The sequence below is a fragment of the Scardinius erythrophthalmus genome (genome assembly GCF_964197995.2).
Source record: "Scardinius erythrophthalmus genome assembly, chromosome: 15".
Classification (NCBI taxonomy): domain Eukaryota; kingdom Metazoa; phylum Chordata; class Actinopteri; order Cypriniformes; family Leuciscidae; genus Scardinius; species Scardinius erythrophthalmus.
The window spans coordinates 10,645,104-10,668,918 of NC_138235.1; the positions used below are offsets into that span (position 1 = coordinate 10,645,104).

A 23,815-nucleotide genomic window follows, 5' to 3' on the forward strand; every position below is an offset into this window, starting at 1 on the left:
GGAAACTGCAGATTGGGATGTTACACTTGAAACCATGTGGAAAAAAAAACCCCTGAAACTAAACCTAAAGTTGAACTCTTTGACCTGAGAGAAAAGCACTATGTTTGGCTCATATGCAGGACAGGTAACACCATCTCTGCTGTAAAGCACGCTGGAGGCAGCTTCATCCTATAGGGTTGCTTTTTTTACAGCAAGAACCACAAGCTTGTTTGCATGACGGCTGCTTTGCATATTTTGTCATAAAATCTCAAATGCAATATGTCTTCCTGGTTTATTGTATGTGTAGGACACATAATAATATTGAGTAAAAGCAGATTAGATCATTAAATGTCTCGAGCACATAGTATTTGGTGGGGATTTTTCAGTGTAAAGTTATATTGTCACACCAGTAGGGGGCGACAAGTCTTAAAGTGTCATGCAAAAAGAGTCATGCAAAAAAAAAAGTTTGTTCAAAAACAGTGTGTTGCTGTGTGCAGTGTGACAAATAATTGGAAAACATTGTGTTTAAAATGTAAGTTACTTAGCAATAACTTATTATTTACTGTTGTATAAAAGCCATTTGATATTGCTTAATATTACGATTACAGTACTATTTCTGCTGCTTGCTTTCTCTATACGTCCACTATCAAGATATATTTGGATTTTTAATAGGTAATGTCAGTAGTACGATCCATTTCAGGGGTGAGAAAATAAAATTTTAAGTTATAGAGCTACAGAAATGCATCTTCATATTACAAGTACAGCTTCGTATTGTATACAGCTTACATGACAAAAGCTTACAGCTTTTGATGGACAAACTAAACTTTACCAGGTTTTTCCCTTTTATTCTTATCATTGGCAACGATGAAGGGAGAGTTTGTTTAATACCACTCACACAAAAGTACTATTACAGTGATAGATGGTGATATGGTGCAGTCTGGATTTCATGAACGATGATCTTTACATGCAGCCAGCTCTGGCTCAGGCCCGACACATGATGGTGATATCATGGAACGTTTTAGTACTTTGTTGTATTTGTCATGCACCAAAATGGCAACCTAAAAATTATAACGACTAAATTAACTGGGTTTTATTCAAGTCAAAAATATTACTTAATATTGCTGAATCAACCTACATTAATTTAATACAAAATAATAATAGGCCTAATAATAATAATTTTTATGGGTTAAAGCTTTTTATGGAAGTAATTTAAGTGTGAAGAGTGTGACTATCTTTAGAAACACACACTCTCTCTCTCTCTCTCTCTCTCTCTCTCTCTCTCTCTCTCTCTGATGGATTCACAAATACTAGATAACACAAATATCTATAACTAGATAACACATAATGATTCTAGAGATGGTTTGGAAAATGATGGATGCTCTCTTTATGATTCTGACAGTGAATACTCAAGATAGTTGCAGAGACAGCATTGATGCAACCTCTGTATAAAACAAATGTATCCTACTAACTACACGGCTGAACAGTTGAATCATTTTCTCGATTCTACAAAAAATCAACTGAGACCAAAAATTTAAAAATATTTTCCAAATCTAAGGCTTTTCGATGAATCATGTGCCATTGCCATGAGAAAAGTTACTTTAGAGGAACTTGATCAACCAAAACGTAATCAACTTAGGAAATTCATGTGTAAATGTAAGAAAAAGAATGAAGACTCGATCTGTGAAACACTATTAAGATTATGATGAGTTTTGTGGTGTTTGTGCTATTGCTCTTTGAATTTAATATTGGTTATTTTAATATTAATGGTTGTTGAGGCACTGAGAAGAGAGCTGCATTATTTGATTTATTTACAGTTAAAAAAGACAGATATAGTCTTATTACAAGAGACGCACACGAATGTTCAAAATCAGACGCAATGGATGACCACTTGTAAGGGAAGAGCACTGCTTAGTCACGGTTCAAACTTAAGCGCAGGTGTTGCAATACTTCTTTCATCATGGGTAAATAGTCAAGCTTTTGTGTCTGAAATCAATTCAGGTCTGATTTTATGAGGTGATATTACTTTAGGAGATTCTAATTCATATCAGAATGCTCCGTGGATATGATTATTGTGTTGGGGGGTCATTTATTTTAACTGTACTTTTAGATCGAGCTGTGGATAGGAATCATGAGGAGCCTTACAGGGCTGAAGCACTTAGATCTTTAATTAATTATCATAGTTTTCCTGATTTATGGAGAGACAGTTTTGCAGGGGTTAGCAGGGTATATCATGGAGTTAAACTTAATACCTTTCAAGACCTTTTTAAAACTCTTTCAAGTTTCCATTCATTTTAAGACCTCATCGCCACTTCAAGTTTTAACCGGTTACATCGGCGACACTTTAACTTACATTTACTATATATATTGATTGTAAGATAGCACAACTAAACAGTCTTAGTTTGTGATAATTCCTCCTAATCAATGCAACATAATTCAGAAGGGTGGGAACGAAGCGAAATAATACAATTTTTTGGACAAATATACATAATGAAAAGATGACACAAAATTTAAAGGTGCAGTGTGTAATTTTTAGCAGCATCTAGAGGTGAGGTTGCGAATTGCAACCAACAGAAGTTACGGTGGCCGACAGGAAAATATGAGGTTTCTTTACAAAGATAAATTAAGAAATTAGGTCTACTTGATTATTCAGTAAAATATCATTGTTACTTGTTCATCATTGTGTCAGTGTTTTATTCGCTGACTTTAGCTAGCTTCTTTGCACGAAGAACAACATAGTGACAAAATGCATTTGTCCATTCAGGGTCACTGTAGAAACATGTCGATGTAAGGGGACCCGCGGTGTGTGTAGAGAGAAATGGCTCATTCTAAGGTAATAAAAACATAACGGTTCATTATGTAAGGTCTTTATACACCACTGAAAACATAGTTATGTACAGTACTGTGCAAAAGTCTTAGGCATGTGTTTCTTCAAGCGTCTCGGAGACGTTCCCGCAGTTCTTCTGGATTTAGTCTGTCTCAGTTTCTTCTGTTTCTTCATGTTATCACAGACGGACTCGATGATGGTGAGATCAGATCATACCGGCTGTTGTCAGACTCCTTGTGCATACACAAATCTCACTGGATTATTACAATTAACGGCAAAAATAATGTTTGGAAATGTAAACTGATATTTCCTACTGACACACTACAGCAAAAGATATAAATAACTGACTTAAAAACATTTTTTCGGGGTGGGGGGGTATTAACATGCCTAAGACTTTTGCACAGTGCTATATATGATATTGCATTTCTGTCAACAGATCCTCCTAAATTTTACACAATGCATATTTAATAACTTGGAAATGGCATTTAATACTTTTTAAGGGCCTTAATTTTCTCTAAATTGATTGATCAACTTTTAATACTTTTTAAGACCCCGTGGACACCCTGGTTAGGCAGTATACCTGGCTCAAACTGAATCCTAATGAAATATCAGCAGCAAGACTTTATCAGTTTGATTTGAAGGCAGGCCCGGATTGGGTAATCGGGAGAATCGGGAGAATTCCCGGTGGGCCACTTCACTTTTGGGCCGGTCGAGGAATTTTTTTTTGTTTGTTTTTTGTTTTTTTGTTTCACATTTCAATGTCACGTTAGTAACATTACACGTTCCGCCTTCTGACACTGCAGCGCGCAGCCTCTGCATGGGTTGTACCATGTGAGGGAGTTCTCCCCTCCCCTACTATAGAGTTGGTTGGGTCCACAGCCAGTCTTTTCCAAAACGTTTTAGGTAGGCTACTGCGGCCGCGGGCCCGCGGCATCGCCGGCGCCTACCGCGCCTGGTCGGCCCTACCGTAACGGTACGCGTCAGGGAGGATGGCTGGGAGGAAGAGGCCAGGAGGTATGGAAGCTTGTTTGCGTCACAGAATAAAACGTTTTAAAAGGTAATTGCGACTTTTTATCTCACACTTGCGAGTTTACATTTCGGAATACATCAGAATTGCGTGAAATAAAGTCTCAATTGCGTGTTATAAAGTCAGAATTGCGAGATGGTCAGAATTGCGTGATATTAAGTCTCAATTGCGTTTTATAAAGTCAGAATTGCGAGATATAACTGTCAGAATTGCCTGAAATAAAGTTGCAATTGCGTGTTATAAAGTCAGCATTGCGAGATGGTCAAAATTGTGAGATATAAAGTCGCAATTGCGTGTTATAAAGTCATCATTGTGTGAATTAAAGTCGATTGCTTCTTACAGTCAGAAATTGCAAGATATAAAGTCAGAACTGCGTGAAATAAAGTTGCAATTGCTTCTTTTTAAAGTCAGAAATACAGAATTGCGAGATATAGTCTGAATTGTGTGATATAAAATCGCAATTGCTTCTTATAAAGTCTAAGTGAATTATTATTTAACCTTTACATTATTTGTTGAACTATGGTATTAATACCAACACACAATAGTAACAACTGAACTGTTGCTTCATTTATCCAAATTGGAAAAAGTGCTAATTTGGAATTCCACCGTGGAAAAAGTGGGCCGGTCTTGGGCATGAACTCCAGGGCTGAAAAGTGGCCCCACTCCGGCCCTGTTTGAAGGCTAATAATCTATGACAGTTTCTGTTCCTTGTATTAAATTTTACACTACATATTGCCATTTTAATAAGAATTTACTCCAGGATAATTCTTATATTTATGCTTTTCACTCTTTTTGGAAAGAGGAAAGAGACAGTTTTTCATCCTTAAGTCGTTGGTGGGATATATAGGCAAAGTACAGATACAACTTGTTTGTCAACAGTAAAAGAGCTCACACCACCAGAGCCCTTAAAGAGAAAATGAAGATACTGGAACAAAATATACTTTGGCCAAACTTAAGGCAATAATGATCACATGATTTCACATATATTTCTCTTAAAGAATCTTTTGGAAGAAAGAGGAAATGAGCTTCTTTTCTTCTTCTTCTTCTTCTTCTTCTTCTTCTTCTTCTTCTTCTTCTTCTTCTTCTTCTTCTTCTTCTTCTTCTTCTTCTTCTTCTTCTTCTTCTTCTTTTTTGGACTAGAATAAGTATTTTCATCAGTTAAAACTTCTCAATGGACAATAAATAACTGATCAACAGGAAATCAATGCTGTTGCTTTGTCATTTTATGAAATATTGTATTAGGCAGAATCATGTGAAGAATCAGTTGTAAACGAGTTCCTCAGGTTTTAGAGCAAGATAAAAAAGATTTAGAGAGTTCTCTTAATTTTTCTGAGATTTCAAAAGCTGTTTTAGAGCTGAATCCTGGGAAGTCTCCTGGGATAGATGGCCTGACAGCAGAGCTTTATAAGCTTTATAAACTCACAGTTTTGAACCCTCCGAAAGATTTCTTCATAAAAATACAGAAGGCATTTGTTGACTTTTTCTGGAACGGTCATCACTGACTCCCACCTGGAGTTCTTTAGCAGAAGGGAATGCAACCACAAAGATGAAGCGAGGCATGGTCCAGTCAGAAATCCGAGCTTAAGAGGAACGGAGGCGTTTGTCCAGAGCAGTGGAACAAGCATCCCAGGGAGTGTGGACAAAATGGGAGTCTGCTGCACGCCACAAGCTCTTGGGAAATGAGAGTCGACGTCGGAAGGAGGCTGCAGTTTCCAGAAGTGGTTCACCCAGACATTGTCCTGTGGTCAGCCAAAGACCGTAAAATCATTCTAATCGAGCTGACCGTGCCATGGGAGGAGGGCTGTGAGGAGGCTCATGAGAGGAAGGCCTTTAAATATCAGCCTTTAATCCAAGAGTGCAAAGACAAGGGATGGCAGGCATGGCTGTTCCCTGTGGAAGTAGGGTGCGGAGGCTTTCCTGCCAAATCAGCATGGCGGCTGTTGTCAGCTTTACACCGTGTCCTAACTACACGCGCCACGACGCGATAAAAGGGTATATTTTCCATGTTAATAAGTTTTTGTCCGAACCAGCCGCGACGGCGACACGCGACGGCTCTATTTTAGAAACGGTTTATATTTTTCTGCGACGTGGCGCTGGAACAACAAACACAAAGTGTGGCGATGATAATCTCAGGTACTGTTTATGTGCTTTATTTAATGTTAAAAGCATGTAATGTGACTTTGAATATCATTTAGTGCTCCAGCTTTGTGGCTGTAAAAGCAACAATGGATAATTCACCTCAGATCTTGAAATTAAACAAATGGAAACAAGAACGTTCAAACTGTGAACAAACAAGTGCATTCTTTGACAAAGATTGTTTTAGTAACTCAGCCTATGTATTTTTAATAATGTTTAAATGGTGTAATATTTGTGAATTTGATTATGTAGCTACTTATCCATTTTCATGCGAATGCCGTCAAGATTACTCTCTGGTGCCGTGCACTCGCCGCGAGACTCCACCCACACGCTGTTCTGATTGGCTGTGGGTTTTGATTGATTTTTACGCATCTCGCAGTCGCGTCTAGTGTGGACAGTCAGATTATTTGTCGCTGGAATCTTATGGCATCGCATCTGGTTAGGACACGGTGTTAGGCATGGACGAGAAGAGCAAAAAGAACGCTACTCGCAGGATGGGAGAATAGGCTGAATGAGCTTCTTGCTGGATATGGAGTAAGAGAAAAGAAGATGGGCAGTGATTCGGCTACCACTGCCGACCCACCAACTGGAGAGTGTTGTGGTTAAGGGTCGAAACACTCAAAGAAGGTTGGGTACCACCCAAGCGGCAACATTCTAATCTGAAAAATGAAGCCTACCCGGAAATGCGAAAAACTGCAATACATCGAAAATCCGCTAGGGGCAGGTCCCAAAAGGGAGCAAATGTCTATAGACCCCCATGTTAAAATGTCAGTTTTCACAGCATAAATTCATGTTTTTACAGGTTGGTCCCATGGACTTTTATCGTATTTTTCGATAGCTTCCGAGTGCCTGACAACTGTGAGGGGGGTGAATTTTTTTCTAACTCGTTAGTTTAGATCGTATTTAGATATAAAATGTATGACAAATAAGGGCGTGGTTAACTTTGATTGACAGCTTGATCGACAGCTGATAACGAGCATAGGCTGCGCCGAGTGGAATTCCTGAAATTTGACGTCTCAGCCATGATCTGACACAACACATCATACCACCTCTGTATCCTTTCTGAACATTTGTATTGAAAGATGGCACCGCCCATACCCCCCATAAAGTGCCTCAAAACCGTTCTTCAGAAAGTCTATGGGTGACGTCACAGACGCTTTGTCCATATTTTTTACATAAGTACCACCTGATGATATCTGCTTCTGGCTGAAAGCTACGGTTACCTTAAGGGTAATCAATGAAAGCACCCAACAGGTGTATTCCACAATGATTTGCTTGATTTGCACAATGGTCATTGGAAAAGTGTACAGACTCTTGCTGACCAAGTTGGTCTTAGAAGTAAGGATGGTTTTATAAATAGTCTTAAAGTCTCTTTTCCTTCTGGATTCTTGTCATTTTAAATCTATTTACAGTGATGCAGTGCCTCAGACGTTTCCTGTTTTAAAAGTTAAATCCAAAAAATTAGAATATTTTGTTGAAGGGTTTTTTCAATCCCTTGGAAAAAAGTTTTTGTATCAGATGTGTGCAAAAGCTGCTCATTGTAAGCAATTTAGGGAAAGAGTTGATAGTAATGGAGGATTTATCTTTCTGCCCCTGAGGAAGTTAGTCCTTCTTGGAGACTTTTATATAAAGAGAAGTGGGGATCATTCATGGCATTGTGGCCACTAATAATTTTGTTTCCAGGTGTAATACGTCAGTTTCATCAACATGCCCTTTTTGTAATGATACCGATAATGTTTTTCATTTATTTTGTGATTGTTTTCGTTTAGTGCCTTTGCTCGTGTTGCTTGAAGGAATGATGTCTAAACTTGGGTTTTTATTCAACAAGACATTGTTTATTTTTGGAAATAGGTTTAGATGTTCTTGTAAGCTTGCCAATTTTTTGTTGGGACAAGCTAAACTTGCTATTTTGAAATCCTATCAGTGCAAGAATGAGACCCAAAATGTTGACTTGGTGATGTTGATTAAATTGTTGGTAAAATCTTAGTTACTGAATACACATATTATCAGCAAACAAATTATTTTATTTTATTTGAAATGATATGGGGTGTTAAAGAAGCAATTGTTGTTGTGAATTTGGCCCTTTTCTTTAATTTTACCTCTTTTTTCCCCATATATATATATATATATATATATATATATATATATATATATATATATATATATATATATATATATATATATATATATATAAAATAATTATATAAAAGACAATTTATATATTATGTAAGTTTAGCCAGAGGGGCTTCTTCTTACCCCTCTTGTAGTATTTGACATTTTGTGTTATAACAACTAAATTAGCAAATGTTTCCATTTATTTCCTTTGATAACACATTGGCTGGTGCATCATCATCATCATTCTTGCACATGTTGATCTTATACCTAAATATTACCGTTTAAAAGTGAATATTGAGGACTTCCGGTATAGCCATGAAGGCGTGAGGTCGAAGGAAGAAGGGCTCCCGACCTACATTTTCAAACTAAACTTGTTACACGCCATTTAGCGTCAGTCATTTTTGATATACGCGTTAGAACATTGCTTGGTGAATTATGAGTCACACTAAGCAGAAGCAACCGCACCCCTCAGCCCCACCGACCACGAGAGCTAATGCTAGCATTGCCGGTAAGTTAGCAACCATGGCCGCTACCTCTAATCTCGAAAAACAGGCCATGACGGAAACTTCTGAATCTGTCTCCATGGACCAGTTGATCTCTGAATTAACTAAACAGCGCATCAGTATCAGGGAAGACATTTCTGACTTGATTCGGGAATCTATTGGTCCTTTACAAAGCTCTGTAAATGCAGTGAGAGAGACTGTGGATGGCTTTCAAAGCCGTTTGGTCGCGACAGAATCCCTGGTTGGGGAGAATTTTGAAAAACTGACAGTGGCCGAAAACACAATAAAAACTTTGCAAGCGCAGAACACATCTCTCATTGACCGCATTGAAGATTTGGAGAATAGATCGCGAAGGGCTAACCTGAGGATTGTGAACATTCCAGAAGGGAGCGAAAACGGTCAAGATCCTGTCACGTTCATTTCTGAGATGCTGCTAGAGGTGACGGGCACGGAGGTCTTCGACAAGCCACCAGCACTTGAGAGAGCGCATCGATCACCCGGTCAAAAGCCAGCTGATGGCCGTAAACCACGTCCATTTGTGGTGTGCTTTCACAGGTTTCAAGAAAAGGAGCAATTACTGCGATGGTCAAGGCGGCATGAGGCGAAATACAAGGGGAATCCAGTCAGAATCTACCCAGATCTCAGCGCTATGCTGTCAAGGAAACGCGCGTCTTTCAACGGCATTAAGCAGTCACTCTATCAGAAGAGCATTCGATTTCAATTGCTCTACCCGGCTCGTCTGAGAGTGACTTTTAATGAAGAAACTTTCATATTCAACACACCGGAGGAGGCGAAACAGTTCTACGATCAACGCATCAATGTTTAGGATTTCCTGGATTTTTTATTTAATTATTTTCTTACGCTCAAGGTCTCCCTTTTGAGCGAAGGATGACGGATAATTATTTGATTTTTCTTGAGACGGTTGAAAAAGGTATAAATACTTTAATTTTTTTGTGACTTTGAAAATAGTTTGTTGTTCTAAACCTAACTCAAACAAGCTGATGGTTTTGTGACATAGACATACTCCACCGAGTTAAGTTAAAAGCGTTTTAAACACTGATAATGCTTCATAAGGGTAACGGTCGGGTTGCTCCCTAGAGGTTGGAATGGTTTTAAGTTAGTTGAGGGACTACTGGGGGTTTGATAATAGGGGCCTGCAATTTGTCTTTGTTCTTGAGACAAATATAGGAAAAGTTCAGTTTCGTCTGGGTTGGGATGGTAACCGCCAAGGGTTTTTTTTTTTTTTTTGTTGTTTTTTTTGTTTTTTTTTTCCTTTACTTGCCTGGCATGCAATGGAGACATGGTCTTATTCATTATTCTTTTATAACCTAATGATTGATTAATGTGTGATTCAAATAGTACAGGAGGGTCTACCATTCGGTTCACTAGCTGGAATGTTAAAGGTATGAATGGGCCAAATAAAAGAGCTCGTATCTTTGCTCATCTTAAAAAATTAAAAACTGAAATAGCATTCCTGCAAGAAACACATTTACAGATATCAGATCATATGAGACTCAAAAAAACATGGATTGGGCAAGTCTTTCATTCCCACTTCAACAGTAAAGCAAGAGGAACAGCGATTTTAATACATAAGAAAGTACAGTTTTACCCTTCCAAATGTGTTTCAGATCCTCAGGGTCGATTTGTTATTGTGACAGGTGATTTGTTTCACACCCCTGTTGCCCTGGTATGTGTCTATGCCCCCAATTGGGACGATGTTAATTTCATTCATAAAATTATCTCACTTTTACCCAACTTAAACTCACATCCAGTGTTGTATAAAGTACTAGAAAGCAATACTTGAGTAAAAGTACAAGTATTGTACTAGAAAAAGACTTTGGTAGAAGTGAAAGTTACCTTTTAGAATATTACTTAAGTAAAAGTCTTAAAGTATCTGATATATACTGTACTTAAGTATCAAAAGTAATTTTCTGATATTTAATGTACTTAAGTAATTGAAGTAAAAGTAAAAGTTTTTTTTTTTTTGATTATGCGTTGAATTCAGCGATCACGGAACGCGAAAAACTGGAGGGACTGTGTAGCCTGCACTGTAGGCTACTTGTGTTATCGTTTATCTCCCACTGCATGTACCTTTAGCTGTAAAAAAAAAATTGCATCACAATAAGTGTATTGTGATTGTCACTAACATTTTTGTAATTAAACTGAATTTTATTAGGTTTAGTGACATGTTACAATGTTTATAATTTCTGGTAAGCTACGCTTTTTTATTATTTCAATTCAATTCAATTGTGATTTGATTTAATATTGACTCATTTGTATAAATATTAGGTAGGCTACTCAAGATCTGCGTTAATTTTTCTAAAAATAAAAAATTAAAAAAAATCCCCTAATGCTGTAAACATACAGAGAGCCCTAGCTTGTAGTAGGCTATTATTTAAGGTTAAAAATAATTAAATAGAATGCGTTTTTTTTATTATAATAAAAACTTTAATGATATAAGTAAAATATAATAAATATGTAATATAGAACACATATTTAGCAAAATACTCTCTATAGCTATTTATTTGTCTTGCCAACTGTGCTATAGCCTATTATTAAATGGCTTTCCTGAGGTAAATGTGACATAATTGTCCTCCAGCTATGTTATTGACCTCTTCACGCTGATGAAAAACACTTATTGATCGATATTATGTATAAGGAACATTTCGGTAAGTTATAGGCCTACTGTATCTTTCAACAGTATTCATGTTTTTTTTTACTATTAGCTAGTACAGATGATCGGTTCACTTGAGCTAGGGATCTGTCATCTGTCACGTAACATTTACAAGCGCCAAAACAGTATTTATTTTTTGAATTTCGTAATAAAATTGACATAATCTGAGTTAAAAAAAAAAAGTTTTATATCATAATGTAACCTGCTCTGTCTAGTCTGTCGGTCGTCCTCTTTGCTTCGCGATTTTTCTGTGCGTGAGAAAATTGATGTGAGGCGTGAGAGCGCGTGGAAAAAGTCAATTGCGTGAGTCTCACGGTGAATGCGTGAGAGTTGGCAGCTCTGTAAGTTAAACGTGCTCCAGGTCCTCCGGCAGGTTCTCGTGCTTCCATGGCGGTTTCAGTTGTGCTTCCTCCTCCTTTGGCATGGCAACAAACAAGCATTACGCTGAAATAGAGCGCGCGCCGTGCGTACTGCAGTCTAGGAGCAGTGATTCGCCAAACCTCCCTTATTGTAGTCGCACACATTTCTTCTGATTTTATTTTGTAGTAACGAGTAACGAAGATGCTTAGTGGAAATATAGCGGAGTAAAAGTATACATTTTATCTAGGAAATGTAGTGGAGTAAAAGTGAAAGTTGACATAAATGTAAATAACGAAGTAAAGTACAGATACGTGAAATTTCTACTTAAGTACAGTAACGAAGTATTTGTACTCCGTTACATTACAACACTGCTCACATCGATTAATTTTTGGCGGGGATCTGAATTGTGTTATTAACCCAATTCTAGATCGTTTGAATCCGAAAACCATGCTCCAGTCTAAAATGTCCCAAGCTCTCTCTACTTTCATGGCACAAACGGGCTGTCTGGATCCGTGGAGATTTTTATTCCCGCAAAAGAAAGAATTCTCTTATTTTTCCCCTGTCCATTCTTCATACTCAAGAATAGATTATTTTTTTATAGATAAAACAATACTTCCTTTAGTGGAAAATACTCAATATTCAGCAATTATAATATCAGATCACGCACCATTACTTCTTGACCTTCGTTTTATTCAACATTTTACACAGCGCCCTACTTGGCGACTAAACTCTACTCTGTTGGCAGATAAAAATTTCCACAAACATATATCAGTGGCGATAGATAACTTCTTGCTCACAAATGATTCAGAAATGGTATCACCACTGACTTTATGGGAGACATTTAAAGTTGTCATCAGAGGTAAAATTATATCTTATTCTGTATCCAGTAATAAATGCAAAACTACAACAACTAATTGATTCGATAGAAAAATTAGATCAACAACTCTCTCTATTCCCTTCTGATGAACTGCTTAAAAAGAGAGTGGAAATTAAAGCACAATATGATCAGATATCAATTGAAAAGACTCAACAAAATCTGCCTTGGTCTAAAGGGAATTTTTATGAACATGGGGAAAAAGCGGGCCGTTTATTATCACATCAGATAAAGTGTCAATCAGCTTCCAGGTTAATTCCACAGATTCGCAACGCATCACAACAACTGACAGTGGATCCTAAAGAAATTAATGAAACTTTTAAAACATTTTATTCAAATTTATATACTTCAGAATTTCGTGGGGATTTATCAGGCATGTCAACCTTTTTGAAGGACCTGAATATCCAGACTATTAATCCAGATCATAAAGATAGATTAGAACAACCAATTGAGCTGCAAGAGATTTTAGATTCTATTAAAGCAATGCAAAATGGCAAAACCCCCGGCCCCGACGGTTATCCTGTCGAATTTTATAAAGCTTTTGCTCCCAAATTAGCTCCGCTTCTTCTGAGAATGTTTGAGAATTCTCTAAACAATACAGAATTGCCACCGTCTCTCACAGAGGCATTTCTTACACTCATTTTGAAGCATGGAAAAGATCCACTAGAGTGCAATTCCTACAGGCCAATCTCTTTGCTGAATGTTGATGTTAAAATTCTTGCCAAATTGTTGGCCTCTAGAATAGATACTGTTATACCAGAAATAATATCCCCAGATCAGACAGGCTTTATTAAGGGTCGCCACTCATTTACCAACTTAAGGAGGCTTCTTGGTATTTTGTATTCTCCTGCATCCAGGGAGGTCCCAGAGGTGGTGGTATCCCTGGATGCGGAGAAGGCATTTGATAGAGTGGAGTGGAGCTATCTATTCGCAGTATTGGAGAAATTTGGTTTTGGTCCAAAATTCATATCCTGGGTCCAATTGTTGTATTCTAATCCTAAAGTATCTGTTATAACAAACAAAATACGTTCACAATTTTTTCCAATACTAAGGGGTACGAGACAGGGTTGCCCTTTAAGCCCTCTTCTTTTTGCATTAGCAATAGAGCCACTTTCCATTATGCTTAAATCCTTGCAGTCTATACAGGGCATTGATCGAATGGGGATGGAGCACAGGGTTTCTTTATATGCGGATGACCTTCTGTTATACATTTCAAATCCAGTTGAAAACGTCCCAAAAATAGTGCGGAAACTATCCATTTTTGGCAGTTTTTCAGGATACAAACTTAACCTTTCTAAAAGTGAATGTTTCCTGATTAACCCTCTTGCTTTACAAATCAATGCGGCATCCCTCCCATTTCGCATCTCTCAATCTGGTTTTAAATATTTAGGAGTCCATATTACTCGTACTTTCTCAGGTTTATATGCAAAAAATTTTTTACCACTCATTAGTAATATTAAGTCTGATCTTCAGAGATGGGATGCATTGCACTTGTCCCTAGCAGGCAGAGTAAATTGTATAAAAATGAATATCTTACCTAGATTTTTATACTTATTTCAGTCACTTCCAGTTTTTCTGCCAAAAACATTCTTCCGTTCTGTAAATAAACCCATACTATCATTCTTGTGGGGGGGGAAGGAACCCTAGAATTCGTAAGGAGCTCCTTGAAAGGCAAAGGCCCCAGGGAGGCTTAGCTCTACCTAATTTTATGGGCTATTACTGGGCTGCAAATCTTCAAAAAATTATTTGTTGGTATACGTCCCCTGAGGTTGATTGGTGTAAGGCGGAGGCAAATACTTGTATTTCTACATCGCTTTCTGCTCTAATAACAATGAAGCTACCATTCTCTCCCTCTAAATACTCATCGAGCCCAGTTGTACGTTCTACACTTAAAATATGGTCACAGTTTAGACAAAGGCATAAACTCAGTAACTCTTCTATGCTAAGCCCTCTCTGTAATAATCATTTGTTTCCTGCTGGTAAAATAGATTTAACGTATGCACAATGGCAGAGGGTAGGCTTGGCCAGGTGTAGTGATTTTTATATAAACAGCACATTTGCCAGTTTTAATGACCTCTCAGAGAAATTCCAGCTGTCACAGTCCAACCTATTCCGTTACTTTCAAGTCCGACACTTTGTTCAAGCTCAGAGCTCAACTTTTCCTGACTTGCCACCTACTTCACTATTGGATAAAATTTTACAATCTCCTACTTTTCTTAAAGGTCAAATTGCAGCAATATATAAGATGGTTATGTCCTCAAATGATGTTTTAATTGACAGAACAAGAGGTGAGTGGGTAAAGGACATAGGGAGTGAAATACCTGACGAAATTTGGGATGAGGCTCTTAGTAGAGTAAATGGATCAACCTCGTGTGCACGCCTTAGCCTTATACAACTTAAAGTCCTTCATCGCGCCTACTACACAAAATATAGACTTTCAAAAATGTACCCAAATGTTGATGATTTGTGTGACCGATGTAAAGGTGACAAAGTAGACTTTTTTCATATGTTTTGGGCTTGTGAAAAGCTGAGTGACTATTGGACATTCATATTTAAAACTTTAAATGAGGCCTTTAATTTGGATGTAAAACCCAGTTTGGAAATTGCTATTTTTGGAGTACCAGAACATGGAGTATCACTGACAAATAAATTAAAAAATGTTATTGCTTTTGCCACCTTACTGGCGAGGAGAAGAATACTATTGGAGTGGAAGTCTACAAGCCCGCCTAAAGCCTCAATGTGGTTATGTGATCTAGTGTCATACTTAAAATTAGAAAAAATTAAATATTTAATGAAAGGATCTGTCCAAACTTTTTATAAGACTTGGCAACCCATGATTACACATTTTGAGAAGATGAAGACTCTCACACTTATTGATCAATGTTAAATATTAATAACCAATTGGAGTTTTGCTTTATAATTGTGTACGGACCACGAATATGTTAGGAAATTGTATTATTGGCTATGTATTTGTATTTTTTAAAAATTATTATTATTATTATTATTTTTATTTATTTTTTTATTATAATTTTTTTTTTTATTATTATTATTGATGTTATGTGTATTATTATTGTCTTAACCTTTAAGTAATGTATGGTTAATTATTTTGGCGGAAAGGGTTATAAAGGGGGGAAAAGCTATAACTTAAATTGTATGAAACTTTCTGTTAATTCTTTAAAAAGTTTATAAATAGATGAAAAAAAAAAAAAAGTGAATATTGTTCCTGATCTTCCCCCATTTACCCAAAATCTAGAAGGTCATGCCTTTAAAAATCTTACACGTAGGCCTACAAAACTGCCGCTTTAACATGGTCAGAATGAGCATCAAATCTGACACGTCGTTCCGTTTAAAGACACTTGTCCGCGTTCCTGACTGCTTTCGTCCAGTCACGTGCACACGATAGAGAGATAGAGAGATAGAGAGAGAGAGAGAGAGAGAGAGAGATAGAGAGAGAGAGAGAGAGATAGAGAGAGAGAGATTTTTTCATTCTTTCTTTCAATTTGTTATATATATATAAAAACAACAACAAAGCAAAAAAAAAAAAAAAAAAAAAAAAAAAAAAAAACCTAGTGAAAAACCAAACTACCAGATTCATGAACAGTAACAATTGTTGGATATCTAATGTTAAATATATCCCAAGTTCGTTGGAGTTGCAGAAACTTGATGGTTAAAACATGACAAACATCAGTCCTTTACTCTCTTTTATTTTAAGTTCAGGATGATTAAGTCTTGGGTAATACACATGACTTGAAGTTCATGGATTCACATAGAGCAGATTCACACGATGTAAATGAACAGGAGTTAACGGATGGGCAGGATGTACAAGATGATCTTAAGTTACAAACAATACAATAAAGGAAATCAAACTCATATAATTCATCAATAAACATAACATATATATATATATATATATATATATACTCAATTCAAACGATTCAAATAAACAAATTCAAACACCCACACCTCACCAAAGCAAAAGAAACAAAGGAAGGAAGTAAAGGTCTACTTATAGACCTAGGGGTGTATGGGCAGTGTACTAGATTTAGTAGTGTAGTTTGCTTGGAATTGTGGGATATGTAGTATATATATATATATATATATATATATATATATATATATATATATATATATATATATATATATATATATATATATATATATATAAGTGTTTTATGTATGTAAATGCAAAATACTAAATTATTGTATTTAATATTTTATTTTGACAATTTAGTTAATAATTGAATAGCAATGACAGACAAAGCAGAATGACAGTAAAAGAGATTAATCTGAAAGATGAAATTGTTCTATCACTTATGAACAGGCATGTGAATATTTACTTATTTATTGCCCATATTTTAATTGAAGATATGTAATAATAGCAACACTATGCAAATTGAACGATCTCACTCAACTTACCTATACGTTTTAATGAAAGCGAAAATGCCTGAAAAGTAGGCCTACATCTAATTCTTGGAAATACTGAACAATAACCCAATTAATTAAAAAAGAAATATTACATTTAAAAATAATAACTCTAGTAACACCATGCCACTTGGCCCATCTTACCCCACGGGTCTAAAAAAAAAAAAAGTAATTTCTACATAAAAACTACAAACTTTTACTCCACAAATCTAAAGACATGCGTCCACAAATCCCTCATTAACAAATAGACACACAAAAACAAGTTTACTAAACACAATACAATTTTATAGATCCAGAGACACAAAATTAGATCAATTAACCATAAAACTGTTTCAGCTTACTAAATCTCACAAATATATTTAGATATAGAAATGACAAAATCAAGACAACAAGAAAATACAGAATCGATCTTAGTAAACAGGGAAGGGCCAGTAATCACAATTTATCATGAAACCAACATTTTTAACCAGAGATTTTAACTCAGTTCTTCTCATACACTTAAGGACTACCCACAGAAAATATTCCTTAAATATTTAGATGATAGTTTGTTCATTTACAAAAGAAATTAGACAGTTTTTTGTTAAAATTATAAACACTTGTCAACAAACACGACAGACGACAGAAACCGTTGGTTATTTTGGCATGCCTGACCTCTAGTGGCGAGGAGCTTGATGTACTACATCCCCAGATGATAGCGTGTTTTATTACTTCTTTACTTTATTTGAAATTTAAGCCCTAGATTAAGTCAACACTACACAGCACTGAAACAAATAGGGTACTTACCAACCTTGTTATAGCTTTGGTATCACATCCTGATATATGGTATTTCTGTTCGTGGCGATCTGAGCTGTGACCTGAATCCATGAAGCGCGAACTGTTGTCAACAGTAACTGAGTGCTAGAGCTGACCGATGACCGGTGGACAGGATGCTTTTCTGGTTCACTTTGGGTAAATCGCCCATTTCTTTGTCTCAGTATTTAAATAAGATGGCTGTTTTCACTGTAGAAAACGTATGAAGTGTTTTAAAATTACATTTGAATTAACCAGCAATCAATTAACTGGTAAAAGGTCAAATAGCCTGTTAGTAAATTACCCTATTTTAAGTCACAATGAATACATTTGATTGGCTTTTGTATCTGATTTGCATAACAATTAAAAGCAATTTAATGGCAAGGGAATAAATTCCCAGATGTTCCCAGATATTGATCACATGACTGCAGTCAGGAAAACCATGGCTTCTTAACTTTTCTTCTCAACCCTGATGTCTTTCTCTGAATCCTGAAGACCTTGTTCAGTAGTGTTTGATTAGGGTTGGACCCCTGCTGTAGAGCTTTCAGGGTCAGCTCGGTTTGGGTGTTCTCCTGTAGATGGCAGCATAAGCCAGAGTCAGGGTGACTTATGGGCATTTAGGACATCTAACCAAGGAGTCAAGGGTTGGCTGGTTAGCAAATTAACATTTTCTGTGCATGGAATGCACATATTTTTCTCTGTCTGCTGCCTTTGATGTCACAGCTCATGAAAGTCAGTAGGCGTGTTTCCATTACAGATTTGCGCAAAACTTTTGCGATTTTCTAAATGTTGACAAAAAATTATTGCGAATTGACGGCGTTTCCATTAAATGATGTTATGTGACTAAAACTTAAGCTTTTCCTCTCGCGATAAATAAAATCATTCCAAAAACCATGGCAATGGACGTTGGTAGGTTTATGTACTACATCCCAGCCGCCGCACTAGCCATTATTATTAATCGAAGGAGATTTATGTGCGTTTTCCAAGCATTAATGGTAAGGAACAACCCTTTTTATACTTATGATATGAGGTGTTTCTGGGTGTTTCTCCCTCATATCTGCTTCGAGGTCTTGATTGTGGCATTTATTTGAGGTTTAGAATCCAGTTTCCTGTAATTCTTTTGTCTTATATGAATTTAATAAAGAAATCTGTCTCGTATTCTGTCCAAACACACCGCGTCATCTACGTCAGGTGACCTGTAAATGCGCAAAAACTGTTTCCATTGCAGGTTTGCGAAATATTTATTTTTCAAATTGCCTGAAAAAACACCTTTTGCGATAAATGGGACTTTTTGCGAAATGTATGCGTTTCCATTTGGCGTATTTTCAATTCGCAATCTCAGTTTGCGCAATTTGAAGGGTAATGGAAACGCGGCTACTAGTGAAGGTTTTTTTGGGACTGTGTGTGTTCCTGTTGTTCCATCAGCCAATCAGAGATATCATGACGTCAACCCGGATTTCCACCAACTGCGGAACGGCTGCGGATCGGCTCCGCTGCGTGTCGGCTCCGTGCTCCGCTGTCCTTCAATACCCACCAGGTCCGGATTTGTTGCGGGACGGCTGCGGCCATGACTAACAGCTGAAGTCAGGAGGACTCAGGAGGACCCACGAGATCTCGCGAATTCACGTATGATCGCGCGATATAAGTGCTGAATTGCTGCGGAGCTCTCCGGCATCCGGCAAAAATAGAAGCTCTGCGTATCTGCTCCGGAGGGCTGCGGATCGCCGGAGTCGGAACGCAGCCGTTCTGCAGTCAGTGAAAATACTCACAATGGCCCTCATTTATCAATCTTGCGTAGAAACGGGCGTATATATTGGCGTAAGATTATGCTTACACTCTTCTCATCGCCTGATTTATGAAGCTGTGCGTACCTTTGAAATTCTGGTGTACGCAATACCTGCCCTTGATAAATGCCGCGGCTGAAATCGATCGTAATTAGAATAACACGCCCCTAAATATTCAAGTCTCCGCTCCCCCCACGCCCTCATTTTACTCCATGGACACACGGAAGACGGCAAAGAAGAGAAACTTCTTTGAGAAAGAGAAAGCGAAAACAGGGAAGTGGAAAGAAACAAAATTGATTTCTAGATTTTTATTATTATTTTTTATTATAATATTTATTATTAATGACGCTTATTGTTATTTAGAAGAAGAATGTCGTTATTATTATTATTTGTATTATTATTATTATTATTCTTGTTTAAAATAAGAAGAATGGCATTTTTATTATTTTGTCAGTCTGAATTATTTTTTTGGGCCTTTCATTACTAAACCCAGTCCGTGCACATCTGCCGGGCCTAACCCTGGCCTAACCATCGTTTCAAAGAATAGTACAATGGCGAGCGCGTCGAGTATTTCGCCTCGTCCGTTTGGAGAGGTGCGCGCGCAGTCTGCGGAGACTCGCGCTGCGGAGCCAGGCGAAAGTATAAACAAGGCTTGAATCGTCAGGTAAAGCGCACAGGCTCGCAACTGAAGGAATACATATGCCTACAATTCAAATGCTTTGGTAAATTCACACAAATTAAACATTTTAGTCCATGTTGCACAAAAATAAACACTGAAGTTTATAATTACTATGTTGTTGTTTTTTTTACAGTGGGTCATAATATATTATATATTTTAGTATGTCAATGCGTTTTGTGGTGTTAGGAATTGTTTTTCTGCGCATTCCCGCACTCAAAGCGTGCGTACACCACCTCCTGAGCTGGCGTAGGATTTGAGCGTGCCGTACGCCAACGTCCATATTGATAAATCTCAAAGTCACCGTGGTTTTGGGTGTACGCCAGGTGTACGCTGGAAATTTGGTGTACGCACTTTTGATAAATGAGGGCCATTGACTTTAATGGAAACCTATTGACTCTGCCGCCGTTCCGGAGCGGATCCGCAGCCGTTCCGCAGTTGGTGGAAATTAGGGGTCACTCATTGCCACTGCAGCTTCAGATTGATGTCACCTGTGATTCACGACTGTCGTTGAGATGAATGGAAATGCTAATAGACCTGCTTGTGTAAAATACTCTTGTTGTGCTCCATAAAGTGAGGACCTGTGCTCCACCTCACATAAAGAAGATGAAGCAGATATCTGAGGGGGCGATATCGATGTCAACCTCACATTACAGATTACAACACAATATCTGGCACTGAGACATGAGCAGCAGATCCTTCAAGTCCTGTAGGTTGTGATGTGGATTGAAACTGTTGGTCCAGCACAAGATGCTCAATCCGATTGAGATCTGGGGAATTTGGAGGCAAGAGCAACACCTTGAACTCTTCATCATGTTCCTCAGACCATTACTGAACAGTCAGTCAGGGTGATTATCCTGCTGAAAGAGACACTTCCACCAGAGAACACTATTGTCATGAAGGGTGTACCTGGTCTGCAACAGTGTTTAGGTTGGAGGCACGTGCCAAATTGGTGATGTTTTGGTTCATCAAGGAATGCAACTAATATTATATCAAATAACTACAGTTAAAATTATAATTAAGTACTTTAATAGTCAACACATGAAAATAAGTCTACTTCTTCATGAATGACAGAAGATTATTAAAGTCCCCCTGGGTTGAAAATCCTTTTTTTAACGTTGTTTATATATCTATGTGGTGTTTTTATTATGCTTTCAGACAAACCATGTGTAAATTCATAAGTCAACACCATTGCTCACATGGTTTATTTTGATGAAATATTATACATTTATTTTTATAGGCAGTAAATAAACAATTCCACTGCTGGTCCCTTAACAATGGAATTCTAGAAAAAGCCAATAACGGACTCAGCAACATTCAGCCAAATGAAATTATGCAGCAAACTCACCTTTGCAACTTCCCTTGAGGAACTCCATGTACAGTCTCAATCTCAAAATGTCTGTCAATGAAGCTTTCTATCCTCTGAAAGTAATTATGGCCTGGAACAGCTGATCTCTGGGTCTTGCTACTCGTCATGTACCGCTGTAGATATTCACGGTTGTAGAAGAACTGTAGTTCTGAAAAAGATGTACACACATATTGGTCCTTTACTTCTCACAGTCAATACATCTGGGGCAGGGGACAGTAGTCCCCTGTTCAAGAATGAATAGCAGATCGTTGCAGAGTGACCCAGACTTTTACTTTGGTAGTCAGCTGAAAGCCCAGGTTTTATTACTTTATTGCTCCATGGTGAGCACCAAACTCATCTGTGAATCAAGGCTGAAGCGCAGTGGACTCTACCTCCAGGGTTTATTTTCCTTTTGGAAAAAAATGCAGAAATGGGAATTAATGAACCCCATACCTGAATTTTCCCACAGTAAACACTGGTAAATCCTGCTGATGCAGGTGACTGGTCAATTGTGAGTTTGACTTCTTCTGCCACAGCCCAAGCATTGTTTTCCAGCATCTTCTGTGCATGATCCTCAAGGGCTGATCTGGTCATTGTGGATATGTCAGTTTCTGTCAAACCATGGGTCTCAGAAAAGATCTGCCACTGGATTGTACCTCCATTACATATCGCTTCACCTGAAATGAACAATTAAAAGATAATTGTAGGATAGCACATTTACCCAGGCAAGCATTCAGCCTTTCAGCTTCATTTTGCATAGAAATCCTCCCGAGCTCTGTGAATCCGACACAATAGGTCCGTTGAATGAATCCAGATTTTTTCTGCTGCTCTGAAACGTGCCTGAAAGACATTTCCATTGTCGAACTGTCAATATTTGTATTGAGAACATTTTCACAGACAGAGAAAACAATAAATAAATCTTTCTGTAGTTTGTTGACTGTGAAAAAAGTACCTCAAAATTTGAAACACCAACTCCAGGTCCAGCATCTGTCAGCTCAATGGGGACAAACCCTGGGCATTGGGGTGATATTGACACACTTTACATCAGCTTCCATTTCGGTGTCAAGGAAATACTTTGTGGCATCTCTGGTCTGACAGAAGAGCTCTCATTTTTCGACAGCTGTCCCAGGAACCTCAAAATCATCAGGACACTCCCTCCTGAGACGCATATAATTGGAGGCCCAAGTTGTCCCATGGGTTCTGATGTAGGCCTATGGGTGGACTATTGCCATACTGGAATCATCTGAAGATACCAAGGCAGTGGCCCTCCAACTGAGAAGGTTCTTTCTTGAGCACATGGAAAGCAGAGGGTGTGATGTACATGGAAGGCTCTGGAAAGTCGTGAACCGGTAGCCTTTTTGCAACCTGATCATCTGTGGGGTTGGAGAACCGACTGTCTCCTTGACCCATGAAATCCCTCTCAAAATATTAATAGTTGTGTTATTCACCCACACAGGGGGTTACATTTACAATGGTGCACATTAATATTACCGTTTCAACACAGCAACAAACCTGAGGTTCCAGGGCGAAGGTAAGCCTTGTCGTCCATGCTGATGGCCACAGCAAACGTTCTCCTTTCCCCAGCCTCAACTCAAAACAGATGCTCTTTGGCAAGAGAAACGTGTTTCCTCTGATGGTGAGTGCATTCACTATCTCTTTCCTCTGTTTTTGGAGGTTTCTTTGAGCACCAGAGTCCTAAACCATTCTGAAGAAAACATTAAAACAAAAATATTCTATCATATCTATCTGTAAAGAATTAAACACTGCATAGTTTAATAAAAAAGAGTGGCATACACCAACAATTTAAATGAATACAAATTCTTTCAGTACTCAAACCACACATGCACATGTCGCTCATGCACACTGAAACTAACCCACATAAACATACAGTCAGTCACACATGAAACTGCAGTCACATGCTCACACAATAAAGCCCTAGAAATGTATATTGAGACCTACATGTCTCCTGCTCTGTAGGGATTTCAGACGTCTTGCTCTTGCTCTGCTATGCACTGTGGACACAGCACGAATCAACGGCAGCCTTCTGTAGTTTGCCAGTTTCAGCCATAGACTGTAAAAAAATATGGACGTAGTGTCCGTGACGTCACCCGTAGGTTTCTGAAGACCGTTTTTGAAGCCTAAAGTGGGCGTAGCCGACTGTCGCCATCTTGGCAGCGCATCACTCCCGAATTTATTTATTTTTACAGTCAGACAATGAGCTGAGGTAACGTGATGGCTAACAGACAGCAGACAAACGGCTAATGATGACTAATGACCACAGCAGCGGGAATCCACCTGTCACTC

At 37.9% G+C, this 23,815-nt stretch overlaps 2 protein-coding genes across 2 annotated transcripts in view; one reads left to right on the plus strand and one right to left on the minus strand.

The window, feature by feature from the left end:
* Positions 1-18,022, minus strand: part of LOC308703347 (actin, cytoplasmic 1-like) — a 40,026-nt gene extending 22,004 nt beyond the window's left edge. Inside the window, exon 1 of the mRNA XM_081386764.1 lies at positions 17,698-18,022. The gene's annotated coding sequence lies outside the window, so the exon portion shown is untranslated. The remainder of the gene's footprint in view (positions 1-17,697) is intronic.
* Positions 1-23,815, plus strand: part of LOC308703345 (uncharacterized protein) — a 39,624-nt gene that overhangs the window by 2,958 nt on the left and 12,851 nt on the right. The gene's annotated exons all lie outside the window — the stretch shown is intronic.